General features: G+C 43.5%; 1 long non-coding RNA gene across 1 annotated transcript in view; it reads left to right on the forward strand.

Annotated features, from left to right (window-relative positions):
- The first annotated feature begins 230 nt into the window (after positions 1–230).
- LOC143434514 (uncharacterized) overlaps positions 231–27315 on the forward strand; it is a 116759-nt gene continuing 89674 nt past the window's right edge. Inside the window, exon 1 of the long non-coding RNA XR_013104024.1 lies at positions 231–378. This is a non-coding gene — a long non-coding RNA (uncharacterized LOC143434514). The remainder of the gene's footprint in view (positions 379–27315) is intronic.

The following is a 27315-nucleotide window of genomic DNA, read 5'->3' on the forward strand; positions in this document are numbered from 1 at the left end:
TTTGCCGAGTGTCATGTGGCCATCTTAATTTTCACCTGTAAACAAAGCTGTAGATATGAGATAGTCTCAGGAACAGTCTAACTGTTATGATCTTTAATTCACAGCTGATTGAGTAATGAATTCATGTTGTCTCTAGGCGCCCACATCTCTCTTTGCTCCCCAAGCCCAGCCTTGAAAGGATGGAGTTTTGCAAGAATGCTTCTTGTTCCCTAAGAGTCAGCTGTTAGGACAGAATCCACTGTGTCCCAGCCCCCTTCCCACTGTTAGCGCTTTCTCCTACCCACATCAAATGGCTTTTCTCTACACTTGAATTCAGAGTTTCAGCTGGACAAAAGGATGGGAGAACTCAGAGGGAACAAATGTTCTGGGCCTGAGGAGGTAAGGAGGAGGGAGAAGACACAGGTCAAAGAAAAGCGGGTGGGGGGTGGGGTGAGAAAGAAGAGGAGGAGGACTGGTTTGAAGAACCTTTCAAATCCTGATTCGACCAGAAACAAAGGGCACTTGACACGTTTTTAAAGAAAAAAGCAAAATTAGTAATTATACCTACCAGCTTGTTTATCGACTGTCCGGTAAATATCAGTGTATTCTACTCTTGGACTTTCACCTAAACTAAGTGTTTGTCTTGATTAAAGCTATGAAGAGAAATGAAAAGAATGGGGGTGCACTCCAGTTAAGATTTTCAGAGTATTCCAACTAAGGTAGAAACTTAGCTAAATCATTATGGGGAAAGCTTTTGGTCAGGTTTTGAAATGCTGTTTGGAGCAACTGACTAGCTGCAGAAACGGGCATTTGGAAGGACCATCTGGAAAAGATAGAAGTAAAATTAAAAACTGAACAGGGCTGGAGAGACGGCTTTACAGTTAAGAGCGCTTGCTGTTTTTCTGGGGGACCCAAGCTCACTTCCCAGGAGCCACATTTGGTGGCTCACAACTGCCTGTAACTGTAGGGTGTCTGACAAATTCTGGGCTCCAGGAGCTCATGAACATGGAGTCCCTCCTTTCTTTTCTCTCTTAAAAAAAGAGGGATGCTCAGCAGACCAAAGAGAGGGGACAGTATTTGTGTTTGGAAGACCAGGAGTACAGGTGTCCAACCAGTTGTTAATTTGCCAAGTTTTGAGCTGTGAGTTTTTCCTTGATGTGGTTTTCAGGAAGGATTATAGCTTATCCTTTGTGAGAAGCACCGTGTTATTATAAAATGAAAAGAACAGCCTCCCCAGAACCTGAGTCCTGCATTTTGCTTCCGGCATCCATCTCCCGTTCACTTAACTAGAGAAATAAAATTGGAGGGAATTTGGCCTTCAGGTTATAGTGCTGGGAAATGCTTTGAGAGACCTTCTGGTTGGATTACTTCTAAACCCTCCCTGACAGAGGAAAATTTATCTTATTTCTAAGTGCTCCCCAGAGGCAGAGTGTCCATAGACTCCCTTACTAATTCATTCCAGTGTTTAACGACCTCCACATTCAGGAAATTCCTTCTCCTGTCTTACCTAAGCTCCTCTCTGTCCAGCTTAGCCCATTTCTTTTGACCCAGACCCAGAAGAGATGGGGAAAGAAAGGTCACCCTCTTATATAAACATCCTTTCACATAATTAAAGATTACTATAAAAGAAACCCCAGATTGTCCATCTCTGCTCCCTCATCTCTCGGAACTGCCCCGCCTCCTTTAGGGTCCCGCTTTCTTTCAGGGTTCCATCCCATAGCCTTTTCTTCACCTTTGCAAAGGTCTCAGTCATGTCCTCACCACCCAGGGTCTGCAGTGTGCGCTGAGAGAGGAGACAGAACCTGACATGTGTACATGCATTATTTCCCCAGACTCTAAGTACCAGAGTTCACGGAAAAGGCAGAGTGGTATTGATAATATGTATTTGTAAATTTCAATATTCATATTCAAATTTCATATTATAATGGTTTTCAAAGTCAAGATTATCAATCCTAGGTTTGTGAACATTTCCACTGGTATACATGAACGCTCTAGATTTTTAAGCAGGGAGGAGGGAACTATAACAGTACAATAGTATACATTGTCCTAAGAATCACAACCTTACCTGGAGTTCACCAATACAATATGCTAAGAACCACAGCTGTCCCTTGGTCTTCACTGGAGATGGGTTACAGGGTCTCTTTCTTTGTCTGCCCTTAGATAACAGAATCTTCAGATATTCAAGTTCTTCATAAATGATGCAACGCTTTGATGTACTGACATACATTAGACACTTCCTTCATGTACTTTAAATTGTCTTTAGATCCCTAGTTAAGCCTAGTTAATATAGCATGCACATGTATACACAATTGCTATACTGCATTGTTTACAAACATGTATGTATTTCCAGATGGCTGTAATGTGTCACAAAACAAAATCCAAAATCATGAGTCTGGGAAAGTGTTATGAAGGGGAGGTCAACAGAGATGGGAGGGAAATGACAGAGATTAGGGAGAGTTTAATCATAATATATTATATACGTGTATAAAATAGAGTTTAATCATAACATATTATGTACGTGTATAAAATATCAGTTAACATACCAATAAAAAGAAAATAAATTCCTTAAAAAATAAATTTAATTAAAAAATTTAAATCTGTCCATGTTTACTTAGTATTGATACAGCTTTAAAGATACTTCTGATTTGAGGTTGCTTGAGTCTGCAGAACAGTACATGGAAGGTGAGCTCCTCTGCAGGGTCAAGGTAGATCCCACCCTGGCTCCTCAGTTAGATTCAAGTCTGCTTTTCCTCATCATTAAGGCCATTTCCAAAATCTCGTCTTAGCTGTACTTGGGTGTTATCTGAGGTTTTCCATGAGCTCATTTCTGGTCCTTGGCTTGAAACACTGACTCTGTAGTTCTGGGTGATGAGATGCTGGATCCTAAACTGATGTCAAGTGTCACCACTGTGCACACGGTTGCAGGGTGGGGGGACAACTCTTGGTGTGTTTTCATAAGAGTCAAAGCTGTTTGCTAAAACAAAGTAATACATTGTTGTTGTTGTTGTCGTTGAATTTTGCATTAAATAAAATCTTAATCCATTCGAGGAGTTTGCAAAAGTTTCAAATATTCCACAACCCGAGACTTCAAGATGTAGCTTTATCTGTTGCATTAGAAAATTATAAAAATGACTTTTTAAAAAAAAAAAAAAAAAGTCTCAAATTTCCTAGAAGCTTTTAGTTTTTTAGAAGTTTTAGAAGTTTGCCAAGGTTGTGAGTGGGAAAAACCAATGTCTGTTATGCAACATGTGTTGACATGCGCTTGTATCCTAGCAACAGGACCCAGAAGAAAGGAGCCCAGAGAGAACAAACTACAAGTCAACCTTCTGCAGAATGAGGCAGCAAACCAGGGACAGTGAGGTATTTAGGAGTGCCAGTGAGGGTGGTCACAGTCACAACACACTCATCTTTATTCTTAGTCATTAAAAGTCACCTGCCACAGGCCAGGCAGACAAATATCAGGGTTACTCCAAAGAATACAGAGTCAAAAGTCCCCACCTGCCTCTAGACAGGATGTACTTGGTTTTGGTTCGTTCATTTACTGTCTCCAGCACTTAACAGAGTTAGGAACATTTCCTTTAAAATGATGATTAAAGAATAAGATTGGTAAGTTTTGCCTTTAAAAACGAGTCCCTTATGAGAAGTATACGGTTATGCGAAAAATGCCTCCTGGGTTACGATGTTCAGTGATAAGGAGGGTATGGCGCTATCTATGTATTGCATCTGAAGTCAGTACAGTGTCCACCTCCTCCCATCGAATTTATGAAAACACATGGTGTTTGAGAAGGGGGATGATGGGAAATTTTTCCGGTTTTTACTTTTTGGCATTTTCTTGGTTTTTGTGGTAGTCGCGCCTGACTTTTATAATAGCATGACACATATTCATTAAAAGAAAATTATTCCCTTCCATCGTTACAGTCTTTAAGCTTTTGCAGAGTCTCTCATTAAAATACACCTGGGATGAATCAGTTCTTAAGCCATTATCAGTGAAGACTTGAAAGATAAACACCTGGCTAGGAGAGCCAAGATGGTGCCCGGAGGGGAAGCAGGGGGGTGGGAGACAAATCAGATGTCAGCCCAGAACACTTTCTCCACTCCTCCTGCACTGCCCCTGAGCAGCTCCTGGCATGGGAGGGATCAGAGCAAAGAGTGTATTAGGCTTTGTTCACAGCACCTCACTGACCTGCAGGGACTGTGCTTGGCCTCATTAGAGAGCTGCTTTCAGAAGGGAACAGTGTGGGCGACACTCAAACCCAGGTCAGCCAGCTGGAGAACTCTGAAGAGCTTCCACAGAAGCCCCCAGTGCCTGCATGCAGAGTCTCCAGTAGTTCTGGGGAGGGCTTGGGACTAGTAACCATGTGTCTTGAGTGTTTGAGGTAGTACTGATTTGTAAGAAATGACCCTGGGTCGGTTGCTAAAAACATCACTAAATGGTATTGTGAGTTTGATGGATTTGTTAGAATGCTCTAACTTCCTTCAGAAGTTAGAAAAATACCCAAACTACATGCCTGGTTTTGGTTTAGCAAGTAAGCTGCTTTGGACAGAGGAGGGAAAAGTGCGTTGGGGTCAAATACGCTTTCCTCAAAGCAGAAGGCGTTGTTTGCAAGGCGTGTAAAAATACATGCACACATGAAAACAAACGCTTGCAGAACTTTTCCAGAGCGAGTTCAAGATTTGCTCCATGGTGTCTTACATTCGGCAGCTGTAATTTAGTTCCTAAGTCTTGGTTGACTCTGAGTTTAATCAAAGGTTAGCACACATGGGACACACTGCTGCGCCATCAGCTGTGGATTAATCCAGCCAGGTTGACTATTTTCTTTTCTAACCAGAGATCTCAGAAGTGACAGGCCACTGTGTGCAGAAGGTGGAGTCACAGAAGGTTGAGTGGGCTGGCTCTGTTTGCAAGATCAGGTGATCCTACTACTGAATCACAGAGAAGGGCTATTTAGTAAACTCAACCACAGGCTTGTCTGAAAGCCAAGGCTCAAGTTCGGCTTTCAAACACTGGATCTCAAATGCTTGGATAATGACAGTAAAGGAGAAAGCTGATCTTGCATGGGTTGGTGGGCTTTTCTTCATCATCTTTTAATAAGAAGGAAATTCAATGAAACTTTTGCACCAAAAAATAGCACAAAGTTTGACTGCTTGGCTTCTTAGCCTCGCATTCTGAGTAAACATGGGTGAAATACAACTTGTCAGCACAAAAATCCCGCCTGTCATAGTCATTTGTGTATAAAATATGAGCCGCAGGTTTGGACCATATGGTTACACGAGTTCTAATTTACGTGGCATCGTCTTAAGTCAGCAGAACTCGTCCTGGCCTGCCTGTGGGAGGTGGAGTCAGCACTTCACCCACTGAAGTGAGAAGGCTCCCTGGGGTTTGGCCAATTTCTGCTGCTGCTATAGACATCAGAGATTTGCAGGGCAGCATGGGACCCTCCCCAAGACAACTGAGCCCTTCCTGGCTATGGCATGGCTGACCAGGCTGTACCTGCAATCGGCTCTTAAAGTCGGACACGTGAAATTGAAAAATATTAAACCTCACAGCTTGTGACTTCTCCGTTCCTTCTGTTCCCACTGGGGGGAAAGTAACACAATCTCTCCCCCCACCACCCTGCCTCCCCCGACGGGTGGGGAGAGTGGACGTTTGGATGCCATTTCAGAGCAATGCTTAATGAAGTGAGAAATGCATTTGCAGTGTTGGGCTTCGTGGCACATGCGTGCAAGCCCAGAAGTGCACAATGGATGTATTTTGTGATTTAGACATGAGCTAGAAATGCCAAAGAAATACCGTCGAAAGAAAAATCAGACTTGAAAGTCTAAGCTGGGCTAGAAACAGATGTAAGTTTTGTTTCGTTAAAAAAAAAAATTCAGTGGCCTCCTCTCTGCTCCCCCAAGCTGTGCCCTGTCACTGTCTTAGATGACCTTTCAACGGTGTCTGCCTGGGATACTTTTAGTAAGGGGGTTGGAGCATGTGACCCTTGACTCTCCTGCACATTCTTTCAGGGAGCCCGAAGGCTCTCCAGCTGCTCTCTGGGTGGGCTCTTCAGTTGTGGCCACTGATGTCTGAGCCCGATAAGCCCGAAGACCTGGGACCCCAAGACCTTCCTTTGGCCTGCAAAGCACTGAGCGGTGCACCTTGAGTGCCAGGGGCCCAGCCTGAACAGATGCTCTCAGTGGGAGGCTGTGGGCAGATGGCTTGGTTTTCTTGGCAGGTGTGGAGGATAATCTTGCTTTTGAGGATATTTTTTTCTACCCTGTTGTCATCAGTAGACAACAGACTCCTTCTAGTGTTGACATTTGGCCTAGAGGTGCTGCCTGCAATAAGAACAAAAGCAAAGCAAGCACAAAAGTGAGCTTAGGAACAGTAAACACAGAGCCTGTTTACTCTTAGGGAGGGGTGTGTGTCCAACAAGGTTACCAAGGTAATGACAGACCTACCCAAAAGACAACAAAGAAAGAAAATCTAGCAACTGTTTCAACTGCTAAGAAATGAGTCATCAACCCAGGGACCTTACTGAGGATTTGCCAAGTTCTGGATATTTGCCAGACTTAACCACAGGGCAGTGAAGGTGTTTTTAAAATGTAGTAACTGACAACAGACTGGGATATAGCTCTCTGGCATGAAGTTAACAAGCAATGAAGCCACATAAGTCAGACTTCTCTGAATCCAAACTCTGTGCTTTCTCTCAGCTTGCTACATTGGGAGCTGGTGGAGGACTCAGTGCATAAGGGCGCTGCTGAGCCTGACAACCTGGGTATGATCCCAGGGAACTAACTCTGTCTCTCTCTGTCTGTCTGTCTGTCTGTCTGTCTCTCTCCCTCCCTCCCTCCCTCCCTCCCACACACATGCATGCACTATAATAATAATAAATAAAGCTGATGTGAATGAGTGAATATTGATTGTTGTTTAAAATTAAGGCTGCCTCGTCTTCACTTCCAGTAACAAGCTGGAACTTACTGAATGGAAACAAAACATCTTACATATGAACTTTTAGTACAAAGAAGTCCCCTTCTTTTCTCGATGCTCATACGCTGTAAACTCCATCCAGGGATTCACTTGGCTCACAGATTGTCTACCCCATGAGGTATGCTCTTAGATTTCACAGTTTCGCTGCTTGGATTCTTACCCACAGTTGTTCTCTCTCTCTCTCCTGGTCCTAACCTGGGCTGTCCTTCTCTTTCTGGCACCTGCCCAAAGTTGTCTTTGAGGTCATAGTTCCTGGTGTCTGTTTCCAGGCCCCACAGGCAGCGTCTTTCCCTGGCCTCCTTTTTGGTGCTGGCCACTCACTGTCCTTTATCCATCCCATAGCTTAGTTCCATGGTTGCTTTTTACAAAATTAAAATAGCTCAATTCGGGGAAGTTAGCCCTGTGTTTCTGCTGCCTCGAGAAATGATGCTGAACATGACTGTGGTATGACGGTGCTCTTGAGCTACACAAGTTCAAGACCAGTATCTGCATTTAAACCTCTGTGTCTGGATGCTCGAGATGTGGCTTCTTTGTCTTTGGAGGAGCTTCCCATGCACAGTCCTAGATAAACCCGAAGTGCCTCCATCAGGCCTGGGATGGGGACTCATCCCTGAGTCCTTGAAGTTCCTGAGTCCCCTTGAAGTCTTTGTTATTTAGGGAGGCTATCTTTGTACTTTCGTTCTTCACCACATTTCCTGGATGTTCCCCAGTGGTGTACTGATAGCTAAAAGCCTTACTTTGAGGATACATGATTGATTTTTTTTCACCATACAAAATGGAATTTTCCACAATAATCTTATTTTCTTTTGGACCACAAGTGGCATCTATTTTTCTAATTCATTTACTGATTTCTCAAAGACATCCAGTTATTAAGTGACAAGGTAAGATTTGAACTCAGGTATTTCTCAACTACTACTCGAACTCTGAACCCAAGGTTAGATTGGAATAAGTATTAGTTTGAATCATACAAAGATGCCTGTGTTTGACTTGTTTTAAAACAAGGTCTTACTATGTAGTCCAGGCTAGCCTTGAAGTTCTCCTATCCTAGGTTTTCGAATGCTGGCAGTATATGCACTCCATGATTCTATTTTTGACTTTTAAAAACTGGAAGTTGTATAGGCTCCATCAAATATCACAATAATACCATGTCTCTTAGACCAACAACATAAGAGAGACAGAACGAATGCTCTCTACACGGATAGTCATGGTCTAACTTTATCATGGGACACACACACCTTCTGGAAGACATGTGGAATAACTGAGGTACCAGTTATTAGCCAGCACGATCCAGGTACACAGAAAAGGGGGAGTTAAGTAAAGAAATGTTAAGTTGGTTCGATAATAGGAATTCTGTTTGATGTAATCTTTTCAAGTTTAGCATATCTGGAGTCTGTGTGTGTGTGTCCCCAAAGACAAAGACAGAGGGAAATTTTCAAGAAGGAGAGAGCATACAGTTGGGAGAAAAGCCTCCAGGATGGCATGTGTGTCCTTGGAGCAAATACTAAGACCTGGTTAGACTGAAGCCATCACTGTTCTCTCCAAAATGGCCAACACATCTCAAGGCTCATAGAACTCTTGCATTTAGTGCACTCGTCTCACTTTCCGGGAGACATGCTATTATTTTCTTCAAACTTTAAAAGTGAGGATGGTGAGCAAAGCACAAGTTCATGGAGGGAGATTCTTGACTCCTCAGCAGCGTTGGCCGATAGAGCCTTCTGCGTGATTGAAATGTTCTCCGCCTAACCTCTTCAACACGGTAGCCACTGTCCACATGTGGATGCCGGGCACATGTGTGTATATGATTAGATTTTAGATCTGTGAAGATGAGGTTTCATTCAGATTTAAGCTGAAACTGTCACATGAGGCTAAGGGGGTGGTGCATTGGGGGTGTGGCTTTCAAATTCATGTTTTTTTTTTTTTGTTACATTTTCTTTGCTTGAAGCAGGAATTTTAGAGAATGAGGGGATGACTACATCTCTGCCATCTGATTTTGATGAATCTTAGTTTCTTCCAGGGGATGATAAGGGATTCCGTCTAAACCTCGCACAGTATCCTTTTGAGAAGGCTGTTAGACTCTGCACTGATTTCCCAGGGATGCCTAACTACATTGTTCCCCTAAACAACCCCTATAATAGGCTAAACCAGACTCTGCCAGTTTTTTCCAGCCATATGGTATCATGACAAACATGACTAATTCCTGCTCTGTTGGTTCTGAATCGCGTTAATCTGCCAACTGGTTAGCGCCCATTATAAAGCAGCTTTTATCTGGAGATTCTCATTAGCATGTGAAATTAGTCCAAGCCTCAACTTCATTTTGCCAAATCCTCCCTCAGGCTGCTCTTGAGATGGAGTCTGCTCACAATTGAGGTTTTGTGTCTTGACTGTCAGGCTATGTCCAGAAGGTCAATTAGCGTTTTTCTTTCTTCTTCTTTTTGACCGATCGGATACGTCACGTTTATTTGCTGTGATCTAAATTCTGGTAGAGCTAGTCTTTCTGTTTGTTTTGATAGAGAAGTGTAATCTTTGCCTGCTCCCAAAGATAATTTCCTATCATTTGGCTCAATAAAGACTGACTTACAAATATTTTTCTGTGAGATTTCACCTAATGCGTTCCTCCCTGATGCAGATCTAATGATCCCCTCGGCACCAAAACCTTTCAGGATTACCCCTGAACCTTCTTAAAATGCCCCTTTCACATTCATCTAGGTGTGGCATCTAAGCCAAACAACCAAAAGCCATTAGGTTCTTAAAAAGAACAGAAATAAGGTTTTAACAAAGAAGATAGGCACGTGTATGTTGTAGCCCTAAAAAACGTATGTTTTCTTTCTCTCAGAATTACTCTATTAGTTTTTAAAGAAATAATGCATGTTAGTTAAATTTTTTTGGAGATAGTTATCCTAACATTCCTTAAATGAATAAAAGTTTAAAAGCATGACATTGAAAAATTAATCAAAGACAGCTAACTCTTAGTTTAAGGACACAATGAGAGGAGGGAGGGAGGGAGAGAGAGAGAGAGAGAGAGAGAGAGAGAGAGAGAGAGAGAGAGAGAGAAGAGATATCACTTCATTATCATTTTCTAAGCAGGAAGGATGCCATACTACTAGAAAGAAAAGTGAAGACTCTCAGGACAGAATGTGAAGTGGACAGGTCCAGTGTTAGAGACCCTGTCATCTTCCTCACGTCCTGCTTTCTCTCCTGGGGAAGATTATGCTGGACGATATCTATGGAAAGCAGATAGAGTGCAAACAGAATGAACCCCCCACATCCCCCTGCGTTGTGCTTTGTCTGGCTGGGCTCTTGTTGGATTGTGTTTCATTGGATTAACCTCAGCTGTCTCAGAAGAGGAGAGGGATCTTCACTCTCATCCATATCCTGTTCAGTCCTGTTTGTGAAACCTCCCTAAAAGCAAAATGATGATGATGGTGGGGGTGGTGGTAAGTGCAAGTGATATGTTGAGGTTTTCCCCATTATCTTGATATCTCCAAAAAAAGGGGGAGGGGAGAGAAGCTGAGATATCACTCAAGAATGTAACTTTCTCCGCCCCTCATGAAGCATTATCAAGCAGTCGGACACGTTATGGGGTACTGGACCAGAGTGCTCATGTTGGAACTAGATATTAACTAGTACTTAGTAGCTTTGAAGGTTTCTGAGTGTCAGTTTTACCATCTGTAAAATGGAAGCACCTACACCTCCCCACCTGTTACCGCTCTTCTGAAGATAAATTGTCATTTTGTTGATGCCAGATCTGGACCATGATAAGGGTGCAATGAGTGTCAGCTATTGTAGCTTCTATCTACAGGACACTGGGTGGAGGGTGAAGGCGCCTTTGTGCTCTCATTGTATGGAGAGCATTGTCACCACTTGCCAAGTCTCAGTTCTGGTCATCACTGACAGTGGGTAGATTCTTTTTGGGAATGGGACACGGGGTCTTCCCAGGGCAAATGCCAGGCGCTTTGATGTGCTGCTGGGTCAGATTCTGAGAAGCTCCGAGCACTCGGCTCTGCCTCCCACTGAATGTCATCTGAGACACAGCATCCAAGAGGAAGCGGCTGAAAGGCTCCAGTGTGGGTGGGACGCCTTGAGAAGACACCCAAAGAATGTAGGGTGACTGCTCCTTGCTCATCAATCTCCCATTGTGAGGGGTCCCAGATCTGAGATGGTCTCTGAGTGTGGTATGGGCTGGGCTTCCAGAGAAGACGAGTCCTAAAAAAAGATTCATTAGAGATGTTTTAATGTCTTTGTTTTTAGTCCTAGTTTTGCTTTTGCTGCCTCAGGGCAGGAGTGAAGGAAGCAACAGAGCTGAGCTAATTGAAGAAGTTGCGTTGATCTCCAGTCCTCAAATCCTCTCTTGCCTTGTGATCAGAGGGAATATTCTCCTTTCTGACTTTGCCTATCACTACTAATATGGTTCCTTTCTCTTTTTTCTTTCTTCCTTCTCTCTCTCTCTCTCTCTCTCTCTCTCTCTCTCTCTTTCTTTCTTTCTTCCTTCTTTTCTTTCTCTCTCTTTCTTTCTTCCTTCCTTCCTTCGTTCCTTCGTTCCTTCCTTCCTTCCTTCTTTTTTCTTTGTTTTTCCAGACAGGGTTTTTCTGTGTAGCCTTGACAGTCCTGACACTCACTTTGTAGACCAGGCAGGCCTCAAACTCAGAGATTCACCTGCCTCTGCCCCACAGAGTGCTGGGGTTAAAGACCTATGCCACCATACCTGGTTGCCATGGCTACCACTGTGGGGCAGGAGTTTGGTTAATGGGAACAGACCACTTTCACTACAAGCAACATTCTCTTCTGTCTACTTGGCTATTGTCACCAGCAGCAAAGAACTGCTGGCAGCTTGCAGTGCCCCAGATGGTGGTATTGGACTCTAGATGCCCAGGCTGGTTAAATATTTGGGCTGTAACTTTGGCAAATTCCCTCCTAGCTTCAATTTTCCTACCCTTTAAAAATGAAGCTCACATCACGCCAAACCTGTGAGGAGTATGGGTGGGGCAAGGGCAGCCATGCTTGCAAGGCACAGAGCCTGTCAGGGCTGGACTGAAACAGTGCATATTGATGGTGGAACAGCCAAGGAGATTCAGGTAGGGGATTTTGTAGTTTGTCCTAACATTCCTAAGCGTTTCCTCCAGACCTCCTTTCTTCCTGATATACTTGTGAGTCTCTGTGGCCTTCCTGATGCCCACCTTGCAATCAATGATCAAAGGACAATCATCCACTGAAGTGTAAGTGGCGCCTTCTTACATTTGAAGATACTGCGTTGACCTGAGATGTGTCTATTCGTGGTGAAGAGTGTTGGAAGAAAGGCAACTGAGGGTGTTATCAAGGCCATGGAGAAAATCAGAAGGGGCTTCTCACTCACCACACAGGGGTAGGTCTCACTGGCTGTTGGCCTCACGCCCTTGTTACGTATCCACTCTAATCACCATGTCTCCCTCTCCACCTCTTCACATCCAGCCTCATGTTCTTCTTAAGGCTAAGTTACATCTCATTTGGAGGTTGGTGCTCTGTAAACCCTTGCTTACCCTTGCTTGTAAACTGACTTAAAAAGAGGCCACAAAATATGCTTAAAATTAGCAGCGAATTCAAGATCAAGGCTTGTCTGTTGATAACTGGTAGCTTTTGGGTTTTCTAAGATGGCGACAGATCATGTTTTTAACATTTTAGTTTTTCAATTGTCTTAGCTACTTATCTATTGCAGTGATAAGACACTGTGACTAAGGCAACTTATAAAAGAAAGAGTTTATTGGGGGGTTACAGTTTCAGAGGTGAGCCCATGACCATCATGGTGGGGAGCATGGCACCAGGCAGGCATGTGTAGTGCTGGGGCAATAGCTGAGAGCTTACAGCACAAGGAAAGAGAGCCACAGGGATACACTTTTGAAACCCCAAAGCCCACCCCAAGTGACACAGATCCTCCAGAAAGGCCACACCTTATAATCCTTCCCAAACAGTTCCATCAAACCGATTATCAAATATTCAAATATATGAGCATCTGGAGGCCATTCTCATTTAGACCTGCGTTCTACTTTATTAACTGAGGCAGGGTCTCTCACTAAACCTAGTGCTGACCAATGTTCTCATATAGGTAACCAGCTTGCCCTGAAAATCCTGTCTCCACTTCACTGAGTGTCGGATTACACCATGCCCAGCTAGTTTCTTCTCCTTCTCCTTATTAATGTGGGTGCTGGGAATCCAAACTTGAATCTTTGTACTCGTTCAGTAAGTACTCTATTCACTGGGCTATCACCGTAGCCCAGTGGATAGGAATCTGTGCTTCATTTACATCTTTTTTGTCAAAAATAGTAATATCAGTATAAAGATAAAATAGGCGACTTTCTTTTTTTTTAAAGTGTGTATATATTTTTGGTATATGTGTATGTGGTGTGCTCGTGTGTATGTGTGCAAGTACATGTGTGTATAGACCAGTGTGTATGTGGTGTGTTTGTGTATATGTATTTGTGTGTATGTGTGCACAGATCAGTGTGTATGTGGTGTGCTTGTGTATATGTATGCAGGTGCATGTGTGTTCAGATCAAAGTTTGACACTGAATGTCTTCCTCAACTGCTCTCCCTCTTGTTCTCCCAAGACAGGAGCTGTCTCATCTGGAGCTTACTGATGCTGCTAGTCTGTCTGGCCAGTGAGCTCCAGGGCTCTGACTGTCTCCACCTCCCCAGGGCTGGAGTTGCAGGTACCTGGCTTTTGGTGTGGTTCTGGAGTCAGCAAGCTCAGGTCCTTGTGCTTGCCAAGTAACACTTTACTGACTGAACAATCTTCCTAATCTCCCTGTGACTTTCAATCTGGTACCAATTAAATTATTCAAAGGCTTCCCTTCTGTAACTTATATCAGACAATACTGGGGCCTGAGGTCATCAGATTATTTGGGCCTTGTATTTAAGGATAATTAAGTGAGCTTGACAAGTCTAGGATGTCTTTCTTTCTTTCTTTCTTTCTTTCTTTCTTTCTTTCTTTCTTTCTGTCATTCATTACAAGAGACTCTGAGACTCTGATGGAGCAAGGTCCTGAAGCAGGGGGATAAAGCTCTTCTTCAAGGATAACTACCCCTTGCACACACATCATCCTTCCTTCTCTACATAAGATAACAAATTCCCTCAGGGCCCAGAACCCAGGGCCTCATTTTTCTGAAGGAGGAGGCATTGGAGAAGACTTTGAAGGATACGAAGTCAAGTCTGGTCCAGTTCCCAGGGATGTAATTTAACAGTGACTGATTGTTCATCGTGTGCTGCTTGAGTGTCATAATAAAGACAGATGGGAACTGTAGAAAGATCTCCCTAAAACTCCCCTCCAGTACCGGGGCTCTGTAGAGCCCTCAGGGTGGGCCGTTGGGCCCCGGGGAAGGGTAGTTATTAGTTAATAGGCACTCACAGAGCTTATAAAATGTTTTATTAAACGACAAATTCCTAAACATTATACAGGGTCCTATTTTGTGGTCCATATGCTGACTGAATTCCCAGATGACTTTAATGAGCAAATGGCAGCCCATTAAAATTACAGTAGTTTTGCAAAGAAAATAGCTCCCCAGGGGAGGAACAGAAAACACACCAGGCTGCTACTGTGTTGAGAGCTGTCCCAGGAGCTCCTCCCTCCTTCTCCCAAGATTGCTGGTGGGAACAAATCTGCTGTTGTAAGAAGTGTCTGCTCCCACTCCGCCATCCTCCTGTGTCTGAGAGATGCTTGCTCTTACTAATCAGCCTCTGGTCTTGCTGACCTTGAAGCAAGGAAGAAAACAACGCTTTACTGTGCATTTTGCTTAATTGCGGAAACTTGCCTTGCTAGCCATTGGAAAGAAAGAACTTAGTGTCTCCAGTTTGATACAGAGAGCTCAACATCCTCTTCAGTGGATGAGGAAGCAATGGCTTTAATTCTAAACACCTATCAAGCTATGAATTATAGCTGATGTTCTGTTAAAAGTGAGGTAATTCTTGGCTAATGCTTACAATCACTTGTTGTTGTTATTAGGTTTTTGGTTGGTTGGTTGTGTTTGTTTGTTTGATTGTTTTGGTCTCCAGGAAAAGCAGTGTTCTGTGTATGCCCCAGAGCAGCTTCAGATCCCCCTTCATGTTTGTTTGTTTTCATTTTCTAAATATCCACGTGCTGCCTTCATATTCTCTGGGTATGTTGCCCAGTGCCTCACTTTCTGGTGAGGGTATCTACAGTCTTTCTTTCCCACCAATGTTCAAGCACTCTTTACGCCAAGCTGTGGGGAGAGTTTTTCCATTACCTGAGATGGTAACCTTGTTTCCACTCCCATATGTAATGTGATCTATAACTCTTCCCAGGAATGGTCTGTAAGTGGACTTCAGGCTTCCACTGATGAGCGCTGAGAGGCAGCAGCAGAAGAAAGACACCCTTCATGTTGAAGGGCATCAATTAACATCACCTGATTTATAAACTTGCTGTGAAGTTGAAAATGTTTTCTCTCTACACTGTCCAAGAGGTAGATTATAAGACCTCGACTTCACCTCTGACATAAGGAAGCCAATCTGTCTGTTGGCTTCCTATTGTTCTCAGAAAGCATCTAATGTTCATCCTATATCATGTCAAAGTTCTTAAAAATCTGTCATGTATTTTATATGTATGAACATTTTGTCTGCTTCTATGTCTGTGTAACATGTTTAATGGCTTTAATGACCTCTAATGACCTCATCAGAGGCCAGATTTAGTCCATGGGAACTCTGTTTGGTTGGTATTGTCGCTCTTCCCATGGGGCCACAAGCCCCTTTAGCTCCTTCAGTCTTCTCTCTTCCTCCTCCATTGGGAACCCCATGATCAGTTCAATCAGTTTAGCTGTGAGCATCCGCCTCTGTATATGCCAGATTCTGGCAGAGCCTCTCAGGAAGACAGGTATCTCAGGCTCTTGTCAGCATGCTCTTCCTAGCATTCATAACAGCGTCTGCGTGTGATCACTGCACATAGGATGGATCCCCAGGTAGAACAATCTCCAGACAGCCCCTCCTTTAGTTGCAAGGAAAAGAGGTGAGTTCTGTATGACTTAGGCACCTGAGAAAGTCACTGAATGGGTATAGAGGAAGGTACAAAAACTAGCAGGTCATAGGAACAGATTCATGAAGCTGTCAGGAACAAGTATGGTTCAGTATCCGCTAAAACCATAGTCTGTTAGTGAGGACACTGACCTTGCCTTAAAGATCATTCTAGGCAATCATGTGTGTAACTCTATACCCTAGGAAACCCTGGACCCTGTTCTGAGATGAGGCTCTTATTGCCTTTTGATGATTTACCAGCATTCCTGCTTCAGTGACTCCCTGTTTGGCTTGTGTACCCAATAGGTGTGAGGTATTTAATTCATCTGAACTTCAGAGGCAAGGGAGGTGAGAGAAGTAATTAATGCCTTCATGCTCAACAGCCAGATGCAATATTCTTCCCTCAAAGATGCAAGCTGACCAATTCCTCTGACATAGGAAAAGCATTCAGTGAGTAAACAAGAAAGACGTGCAGGAAGATGTGGAGAGTGGGGAGAAGGGCATGAGGAAGTGAGAAGAGAGGATCCATCAAACATGCTACAGGTCATCCATGACCAAGCCATTGCCTAGCTCCACGCTCCCCGCCGCTCACAGCGGTCTGGTGACCTTGACCTTTCTTTGGATTTCATAGTACAGCCCTGCCTCTCTACTTGCTACTGTCCTGGCCAGCAAAGCTCTGTCTTCTTCCATGGTTGGCTCATCATCCCACAGGTCTTTCCAGAGGCTTTCTCTGACCATCTACTGAGTCCCTAGTGTCCCTGTCATACATGTTCTATTTTTTAATATCACCTATAGTATCACCTACATTGTCACCCCAGTGCTTGCCACTGTGTGGTTTGTGTTCTTGATTATTATTTGATTCTTCATCCATAGATGTTGAGAACCGCCACGATCCTCCATGTCCTGTTCAGCATCCCAGCCCATAGGGGTTGAGAGTCTTGATCCCGCATGACTTGTTCAGTGTTACACCTTTTAGCACGTCCATCCAGCATCTCCAGCAGAATGTATCTCAGAGTGAGGGGCAGCAGTATTAGTTCAGTGGAAATCCACAACACTGCCATCGCCCCCGATATAGTAACATGCTTCATTTAAGCCTTTACATGTGTTGGATGCTCTAGTGCTCCTGCCAGCATCTTGTTCACTCCTTACAGATGAAGCATCTTTGTAGCACAGAGTACAGTGGCTGCTGAACTTGAAGCCTGCTACCCCTCATTGATCTTGACAGTAGATTGCCTGTGTTTTTACATTAGTATAATTGCTGAATTTTTATTGATAAGGTGTTAACAGTCTAAACATTAGGAATCCTCTAAAGTCAGTCAATGGTCTTCATTGTGATGACTTCTACCAAACACTTGAAACAAACAAACAAACAAACAAACAACAAGCAAACAAACCAGGCCAATTTTCCATCTATTCTTCTGTCTCACATTCACTGCCTACTCCCAGGTGGAGCCAACACCTTGGCTTCAGTCTTTTCAGCTTCCTCTTGTGACTTCTGTGGGAGAGCCTGCTCACAAGCCTTTTGCATTCTGGCTCTTACTGTGCCTTAAGTTTCAGGAGTGGCCTTCCATCCCATTTCCCTCTTGAGACCTTGGCACCACTTCCTCTCCCCCCACCATTTTGTATTTTATGTTTAGAAAGTATCTGCAGCTCATTGGGAGGTCTCATCACTGAGACAAACCATAATAGAGTATGTTGGCTACATTAAGTAGCAAAAACAGAAGACAGGAAAATGGCAACTCAACCAACTCCACCTTACTGTGTACCATGGGAGTCTCAGGAAGGAGAGCATTGGTTATGTGAAGCTACAGTCTACCCTGGTGTCTGCCTGGGTATCTACCATCTAAGGGGAGGGGGAGAACTCAAACCTGAGCCTAAAAATGAAGTAAGATTTACTAACTCACTTGACTCAGCCATTCTGTAAATGTAAAGCTACATTTACAAAGCTATAACATATTAAAATATTATGTTATATTACATAAATGTGTGCTTTTATTTATAAATTATTTAATTATTAAAAAAAAGGGCAATCAGACATAGGCAGAAGAAGGATTCTAAACAGTGAGTAAACTCAGAACAGTTAGTTCCAAAGGACTGGAGCAGGAACCATAAGCTGGAAATCAGGGAGAGGAAATAGTGTCATCAAAACTGCTAAATTCCAAGGAAACCAACATGCCGAGGAGGTGAGAGGCCTCGGTCTGGAGCAGACCTATGAACACATATGCAGGCAACAGATTCCATACAAGACACACATCACACTTATCAATCTCATCCAGGTATGCATTGTCGGGACCTGCGAGACTCGGGTCAAACAAAGCCAAGCAGTTAGTATTCTCCATTGAGTGTTGCCTTCAGGTCAGGGAGAGTTTATAGTGACAAAGGATAATCTAGACATCTTTTGTGATACCTAAAAGCTGGGGACAGTCTTGAGGTGAAGCAGTTTGATCCAGGAACACCTGACACTTTAGTCTTGAAGAGTGAGGTCATCTGGCCTTATGGCAGCACTCAAAAGCTCAGCTAAGAATGAGAAAGGACCTCGATGCACCAGCTCAATGCCAGACCAGCATCCCTGAGGCCAAGCAGACAAGGTCCCAGCTCCCAGGGAGCTCAGGTTCTGGCTGGATGAGCTTACAGCAGTCAGATGGTAAGTGGGAACATTTTGGATTGATGCTATGTGGGCCCTGTAACAGGATCACAGGGTAGACAATGGTTGGTAGTGAGTGGCCAGAAAAGGGCTTTAAACATGTGTCACCAATCAGAGACTTGAATGACAAAGGGCCAGCCATACAGAGGAGAAAAAGCCTTCAGAAAAAAAAAGAGACCTCCAATTTACAAGGGCTGGAGAGTGATTGGACTGATGGTTTCAAAATCAGGGTGTCCTGGCTTACCTCAGCTTCGCTGCACCGAGGGTCTGAATTTGGGCACATTACTCATCTCCTTTGCTTTGGTTGAACTTTGAACTTTAGTTAGCCAGCCTCAGGAGAGTAGAGTTATCATTATTGCCAACGTTACACAGTAGCATATCCACGGTGCCCTAATGGTCACTGGCCAGATTTGTTCTAATTGCAGGGAGTTGAGAGGAGAAGCCTTTGGACTTTCCCCAGGCCTGTTTCTTCCTAGGGAAAGGACAGACTTTGATTTGAATACAGTTGAATGTGTATGGATTTTACGAGTTCATGTTTTAAAATCCCATGGTTAGATTTGCATCATTTAGCTTTTCTTGCTTGGTCCATGTTGCTTTAGATCTTGTTCAGCCATGGCGGTGGCAGGCAGTCTTCAGAGGGATTTTGTCTCCTCATCTCTGTACTCTACTTACACAGAAACAGGCACCACCAGAGAAGGAAACCATGGACTAAAAGCTCTTGTAAGTGTGCACACACTAACAAATCACATGCAACAATATGCCAAAATGTTGATGCATCAGGGCCCAGCCAGGGTCTTTCCAGGAATGCTGGGCTGGCTGACAGATAATGATGCGCCCCTCAGGAGGAGGTGCAGGCCAGCACATTAGCAGACTAAGGAACAAAAACTATGTCATCATCTCAATGGGCACAGAAAAGTCTTCTGACAAATTTGATATTCAAGATAAAAACTCTGAAAATTAGGAATATACTGGCCTTCCCTAACCCAAGAAAGGTCATCTGTAAAACAAACAAATAAACAAAACAAAAACCCAAACAAGCAAACAAGCAAACAAAAACTTTAAGTAACATTGTAGATAGTGAGAGATTGAAAGATTTTCTTTAAAGGTTAGGAATGGGGCGGGGTTGCCTCTTGCCCTCTTATTGATTGAAATTGTGAAACAAACAAATGAACAAACACGCCAATACACACACACACACACACACACACACACACACACACATACATACACACACACACGTATTGATGAAGAGGAGAGAAAAACTTTCTATTTCTATAAGTGAAATCCCAAAGAATATATCAGAACATTCTTGTACCTAAAAATAGATTTAGCAACATTACAAGGTACCAGAACAACATAGGAAGGGTTAGGGTTAGGGCTAGGGTTAGGGTTAGGGTTAGGGTTAGGGTTAGGGTTAGGGTTAGGGTTAGGCTTAGGCTTAGGCTTAGGCTTAGGGTTAGGGTTAGGGTTAGGGTTAGGGTTAGGGTTAGGAAGCCAGCTATGCTCCAGTGGCAGAGCCAGGATTCTCTCTGTGGAAGAGAGAAGCTGCAGACTGGGGAGGAGGAGGATGTCTAGAGAACCTGTGTGGTGCTGGGTTAGACTGACAACTATCAGTTTTAGCCACTTGTCTCTCCATGTGTCTACAGCTGAACAGGTACTGGAGTAAGTAGGTGTTGGTTAGCGTGTGTGCGCACAGCCCAGCACTGACTCCTAGGACAGCCTGGCAGCAGCAGGGTACCTGAGCAAGCAACACACCATTTTAGTTTTTAAGACACTAGTCTCCAAAAAAGGAGAATACAAAATGTTCCTGGAAAAATGGCTAATTCTAGGGTTGGCACGGTGAAACTGTAAGATGAGCTTAGAGCATCCTGTAATCTTCTGCTGCCAAAATGGTTAAGGAAGGCGGAAAAGGCGTGGGCTGGGTAAGGAAGGGGTGGGACACTTCAAAAGGGCACAGGATTCAACCTGAAATAGTTTTCCGAAGGCCAATTCTGGAAAATCTGAGGGAGAAAATTAAGTAACGATAGTATTGGATCATTATTCAAAGAATAAAGTAATTATCAACAAATTCATACAGACACAAATACAAGATTGAATGCATAAGTCCATGGGGGAGAATGGAGGAGAAAGGCCAGCATTTCCCCACAGGAGAATTCTAATCACAACGTAGAAAGTGGGAAAAATAGAAACTCTCCATTGGAACTGCACGGTGATGATTCCTGCAGGCGCAGATCCTGGAGGTAGGCTAAATTGGAGAAAAAAAATGTTAAACAGAAAGTAGACGTTTGTCTACTAACCTCAGAGGATCTTCCCTTAGCATGTTTAATGCTTTTGAAATTTTAACATGAGCCTACAGATTCTTCCGATCCATGTCTCCGGGAATTAGAGTTGAACTGACCTCTCTTGAAGACTAAACTGGACTTAGTAACTTTCTTCTAATAAAAAGAAGAGAAATTTGTAATGTTCCCTTGAAGAAACAGGTATATTTGTTGAACGATCAAGGCTCAAGTGCACTGTGAGGGAGACTTACAGTGATCTTGTGCTCCTGAAACACTGCACAGGGCACATTGCCTCTGGGGTGTGAACTTCTGTAGCTTAGTCTGACCCTCAGCATTACACAGCCCCAGAAGGACGGGCATTCTACAAGTTTCCAAACAGGTCAAGGTTATAAAACACTAGGAAATTCAGGGAACTGTCACAGAATAGAAGACAGTAAGTAGAAAAGACAACCCAGTGCTACCGAGGGCCATAGAGTCCTGGGTGAGAGCTGGTAATGAGAAGGTCAGAGAGATCCCAGTAGAACCTGTAGTTTGGTTAGCAGTGGTATATCGATGCATGTCTGGGGACTGTGCCATAAATATCTACCATATGAACATGAGGGAGAGCTGTGTGAGAGTTACTTGGGAACCTCACTCTACACTCTGAGGAATTAACTTTTCTACATTAAGCCTTTCTGTTCTGTTCTGAGTAGGATTCTACACAGCCCAGGTTGGCCTTGAACTATTCATCTTTCCTCTACTCTGCCTGCAGGCCGCAGGGATTTCAGGTGACTTACCCCAGCCATGGAAGCAGCTTTTTCTCTGGTTTTTATGTGGTTCTAGGGTGCATGTCCAGGAGCGGTGAAGAACAATTCTGATTTCTAATCTCCTCCTCTGGATACAAACTGACATTGAAGGAGCAGGACTGATTACCTCTGGTTTGGGGCAAAGACCAACCACAGAGGCAGGGACTGGCTGCCTCCTGCAGAGGTACCTGTGTGTGTGTGTGTGTGTGTGTGTGTTGCTGTTGAAACAAAGGGTGAATACCCTCAATCAAAGGCTCTGGCAGCCCCCCCCTCCCCAAAGAAGACACCACTTCCTCTCCCTGTGTCTGAGTGCTTGAACTGACCTTTTTAGTTCTCAGTCTATCAGACTTTTGCCTTTGGCTGAATCTTGGCCTCTTACTCTCATTAAACAAATGGAGTGGAGACCATTGGTTTCCAAATGTGCTCTCTGCCTTTTGAAGCTCCAAGAGTCTCTGCACTGGCATAAATCAAAGGAAAGGGAGCTTATTCATTTAGCTCGTCAGAAAAAAAAAACCTACTGTCATCTTGTCACATCCAGGAGTTTGCTCTTTTAATAGCTTTATTCTTTTCCCGTTAAGAGAAGGAATTGTTCCCGGGCACTCATTCCATACTGTATATTAGCCATTTCATTTTTCACGGGGCGGGGGGGGGGGAGGGAGGATGCCTTTCTACACATGATTAATATTGAAGCTGAATACCAGAAGAGCCGACCATGTGCTGGCTTAGGGCCATCCATCAGCGGTTTCACATCTGTAACCGAGCTGCAGCGATTCCCGGCTAACATCATGAACAAATCATGGCTGGTCCACAGTCAGAGCAGTTTATGGACCTTGTGTGACTAGAGCAGGCACTCTCCCCGGGGATGCGGAATCAGGGATGATCTAAAGCAAGGAAACGCACACGTGACAAGAAGATCCACAGATCTCTGTCTTTAAAAATTCCCTGTTAGAATCTTTCCAATGGACGGCCAAAGTCTGGCCCTGTCCTTAGTAACCAGCAAGGGAGGGTGTGGTTCATGTTTTTGAGATGGAGGATCCAAATAGCCCAAGGGCAGAAACACTGTGCATTTGGGTTTCCCCTGTGGGTCGAAAACTGATTGGGCAAAATCCTCAGTGTACTTCCTTGGGTCGACATTTCTGACTCAGACTGTCCCCTAGAATCAAGCTTCTGGTACCCAGATGGCCTTGCTGCCTTTGCCTCTGGATGTGCCACCTAACCTCTCTGGGTTCTCATTTTCTGCTGCATGAAATTCTCCCTGCACACGGGTCCCGTCACTGCTTGAAAAAGTGCCAACAGATGAGCTTCTTCCCAGCACATAGTAGGTCTCCCACCCAGCATATGCCTCAGTTTTGACTTTCCTCTTTCCTCTGCAGAAAGAACATGGTATCTCAGGTGGGGTTAACTGATCAAGACAGCCAGACTTTGCTGAAAGTTTAGTTGAAGGGCAGGTCCTTTCAGGGGAACATGAAGCGCTTTATAAATTGCCTTCAAAACCAGCCCCGAATCCTTCAGTCAGTTTTAAAGGAACTGTTTACCGCTGCATATGGCAGACATTATTTGGAGTAATAAACCCTCTGAGAATCTGAACATTCATGGGCCAACAGATGGGTCAACCTGCTTTGCAATTTAACAAAGTAATTTATTTCAATCACCGGGACAGGGCCTGGGAAGATTACTAATTCAGTTCACAAGCAAAAGCAGAGAACACCACTCCATTGCCGAATTGTGCAGCCATTATGGAAATGCACACCTGTTCAATTGGGTTTGGGGCCGTCTCCATCTCGATTAGTGTTTCCGTTTCTTCTAAGGTATGGACTAAATTGCCGTGGTTTCTTCTGCTCAAACTCATGTTCTAATTGGTGTCAGGATGAGACAAAGATCTCACTGAAAATTTATACCACAGTATAGGTAAAATGAAGATCATCAGAGTCGGCTTTGAGAAGCAAAGCAGGTGTGCCAAGAGTGTATTCTTAGACTAATTGGGCAACATGCCCTTTCTTCTTGAAACAATCTTTCCAGGATTTAATGAGAAAAGAAAGAAAGGACCGTTCTTCCACCATTTTCAAATTGACTTAAATCTCCCACTTCTTCCCTTCATGTCTCTCCACAGACGCTCATGAAGGAGCCAATGACACAGGGGTTTGAAATGGTCCCTGAGAGTATCTCTGGTGAATTTCTTCATTCCAAAAAGGAGCACACAATGCATAAAATAACAGGATTGGTAGTCTCCTGGATGTCCGCTGCCTGCTTGCCCTGGAACTCCAGCACCAAGCTGGACAGAGTTTCCCTGATAACCAGGAGGCTTTGCATAAAAGATGGCACCTGGTTTGCATTTCAGAACCGCCATGTGTGATACTAATGGTACAAGGTTGTTTTGTTGCTTTTTTTTTTTTTTTGAAAGGAAGGTAATTTTTTTTCCTTCTATAAAGTCTTTCTCTGCTTTGATGTCTATAGTGATTACTTCAGTAGAGACAAGTGGGTTTTTTTCCCCCTCACTGTTCTTTCCAGACTATATATTGTTGAAATAAATCCACCCAGAAGGAGATCAGAGCAGCTACTGGGTTCCAATTAAATTTGAAAAGGAGCTGGAGATTGACGGGAGGATCTCATTGTTCAATGAAAAGATTACTACAATTGGAACTGACTGAGGGCTATGGTGAGACGAATTCTTGGAAGATATCGCTAAATTTTAAAGGTGTCTATGTGTATGAGAACAATGAATATGTATCAGGAAGACAGAAGAAAGTGATCTTTCCAAAGTTTATATTTACCAAATTTTCAACACCTACATGAATTCAAACGTTGTATAGTTGCCTTTGGTAATGATGGAATAATAAAATACCTGGGACTGAGTGGCTTATAAATAATAGAACTTTGTCACAATTTTGAGGCCATAGTCTGAGATCAGCATGCTAGTAGGTATGGTACCCAGGGAAGTTCTGCTCTCTGCTTCAAGATGATGCCTCTGCATGGAAGGAACACTGTTCTGTGGCAGAAGGGAACAAAGGCAGAAAGGGAAGACCCTTCATTTATGAGGGTAGAATCCTAATGGACAATTATTTTCCCCAAATTCCCTCCTAGTAATATGACCCCGAGTCCTGAACAGATGAACATTGAAGGTCATTCAGATAACAGCCTTTCTGTAGAGACCCTAAAAAAAAGAAAAAAAATCAGTGTGAACAACTTCAAAATGACAAGGTCTAAGGCATGTAGCTTAATCCAAACCAAGCCTAATGGCTTTGAAGTTCTTCACATTTGAGACTGCCCTGTCCCTTTCAAATCTTAGTACCACCGCCCTCCTTCCTCTGCTCCCAAAGCTCCTCTTACCTTGAGTGGCCGAATCATGTTTTCATTGATTGTGGCCCTCCCTTCTTGGTTCCTCAAAATCTGACCAGTCGTTAAGAGAGGTGGCTTTCCCTCAGACCAGGCCAGGACTTTTTCCTGTCTTGTCTCCCCTCTCTCCATTTTCCTTTGGTGAAGTGCGGGCATTCACCTGGATGGTTACCATGGCTCTCTCCAGCTCTATCTTCCCTATTTGGCACATCGATTTTCTTTGTACCAAGACTTCACCCAGCTCTTCTGTGCCCACATATCTGAAGACACTTGGTACCCTGGGAAACAAAGCCTGTCTGGAATGGCTGTGCCCCCTTTTCCAGTCCTGCTTCCTTCACCCTCCAGAATACTCTAGGTGTGGTAAATATGGATACTCTGCCTTCTGCAGAAACACCTCTGCTTTGTCACCTCCAAGCATATGTACAGCCATCCCTCTACTGATAATGCCATTCAGAGAGCATGCTTCTTGTGCTTCTACGCTTCCTTATGAAAGCTCCTGCCCCGACCCTCTTCCAGCAGGTGCGTGGTGGCCACTCTTAAGCACTGGTAGCTCTTTGAGCCTTTTGATGTTTTATGGAACTCATTTTTTTTTCTAATTACACTCAACACACCTTCATTCTGCAAACATCTACCTAGCTCCTATTAAAGGCCAAAGTTGTGTGTGTGTGTCCATGTTCACGGGTTTATGCACATGTATGTGTGTGTATAGTATATGTCTATCTTTGTATGTACTTGCACACGTGCAAACACATATGAAGGTGTGTATAGTTGGATGTCTTCCTCTATTGCTTCCTACTTAAAATATCTATGTATGTATGTATGTATGTATGCATGTATGCATGTATGCATGTATGTATGTATGTATGTATGTATTTATCTATCTATCATCTATGTGTCTTTCTATGCATGTATGTATGTATGTATGTATGTATGCATGTATGTATGTATTTATCTATCTATCATCTATGTGTCTTTCTATGTATGTATGTATGTATGTATGTATGTATGTGTCTATCTATCTATCTATGTGTCTTTCTATGCATCTATGTATCTATGTATCTATCTTTTTATATATCTATCATCTATGTATATATGTATGTATCATCTATGTATGTATCATCTATGTATTATCATCTATGTATGTATCTATCTATCATCTGTGTCTATCTATGTATCTATCTATGCATGTATGTATGTATGTATCTATCTATCTATCTATCTATCTATCTATCTATCATCTATCTATGTATCTTTCATTTATTTATGTATCTATCTGTATGTATGTATGTATTGTCTGTCTATCTATCTATTTATCTATCTATCATCTATATCGTGTAAATGCCTGTACATGGAGGTCAGAGAAAAACTTGAGGGAATCAACTCTCTCCTTTCACCATGTGGTTCTGGATACTCAGCTCTGACTCTAAGGCTTGGCTGCAAGTATCTTTCCCTGCAGAGCTCCCTCACTGGCCTACTGCACCTTAAATTTCAGACAAGGTCTCTTACTGATCTAGAGCTCATAAATTCAGTCTAGCTTTTCAGGAGATGCTTGGGACATAAAGTCAGGCCCTCCCACTTTCATGGCAGCCACTTTACTCAGGCATCTCCCCAGCATATGCGGTGTTTAATGTATCCTTCTAGAGGGACCTGTTCTTGAGAAAACAGCCTCTTGCCAGTGCATCCCATTGAAGCTCTCGCCTTGTGCCCGCCCCTCAGCATTTCCACTGGGCAAAGATGCCTTTGTACATAGCACTAGAGTCTTAACTAAGCTCCTTTGTGGGTGGGAGAGTAAAATTGAATAGAATATAAAAGGGGTTTTGACTATGGAAGTTGCAGTCCTTTTGAAGGCTTTGGATTGTTTTTAATCTGCTGTCTCCATAATAAATGCCACCCCATGACTTTCATAAATAAAGCTACAGGCTTAGGAAATGACAAGAGGACGAAGTGTTGAGTCATATGGCTTTGCTGTGCAGTTACTCACCTCACCCACCTCCTAATATCATTAGTAGAGTGCTTTTCAGAGTCCCCAAGAGAGAAGGGAGAAGTCAAGTCTAAGCATTCCACCTGCTTGATTTTGGTGAAAAATTTAATATTGCAAAGTGCTGGCTGGGATCTAAGGGCTGTTTGCCAGACCCTTCCCTTGTCCTTTTGGGACAACTAATAGCCATTTCTCTGACAAGCTTGCTGATCCTTTGGCCACATGACTGTGTTCTTGCCAATGGGATGTGGATTGCCTAGTCAACACTGTGGTCTCACACGCCTTGCCCAAATTCAGGATGGCAGAGACACAGGTGGCCCAGTCAGGGTCCTTGTCCCTTATCCTAGAAGCTTTCT

The sequence above is a fragment of the Arvicanthis niloticus genome, chromosome 15 (assembly GCF_011762505.2).
Source record: "Arvicanthis niloticus isolate mArvNil1 chromosome 15, mArvNil1.pat.X, whole genome shotgun sequence".
Taxonomy (NCBI): domain Eukaryota; kingdom Metazoa; phylum Chordata; class Mammalia; order Rodentia; family Muridae; genus Arvicanthis; species Arvicanthis niloticus.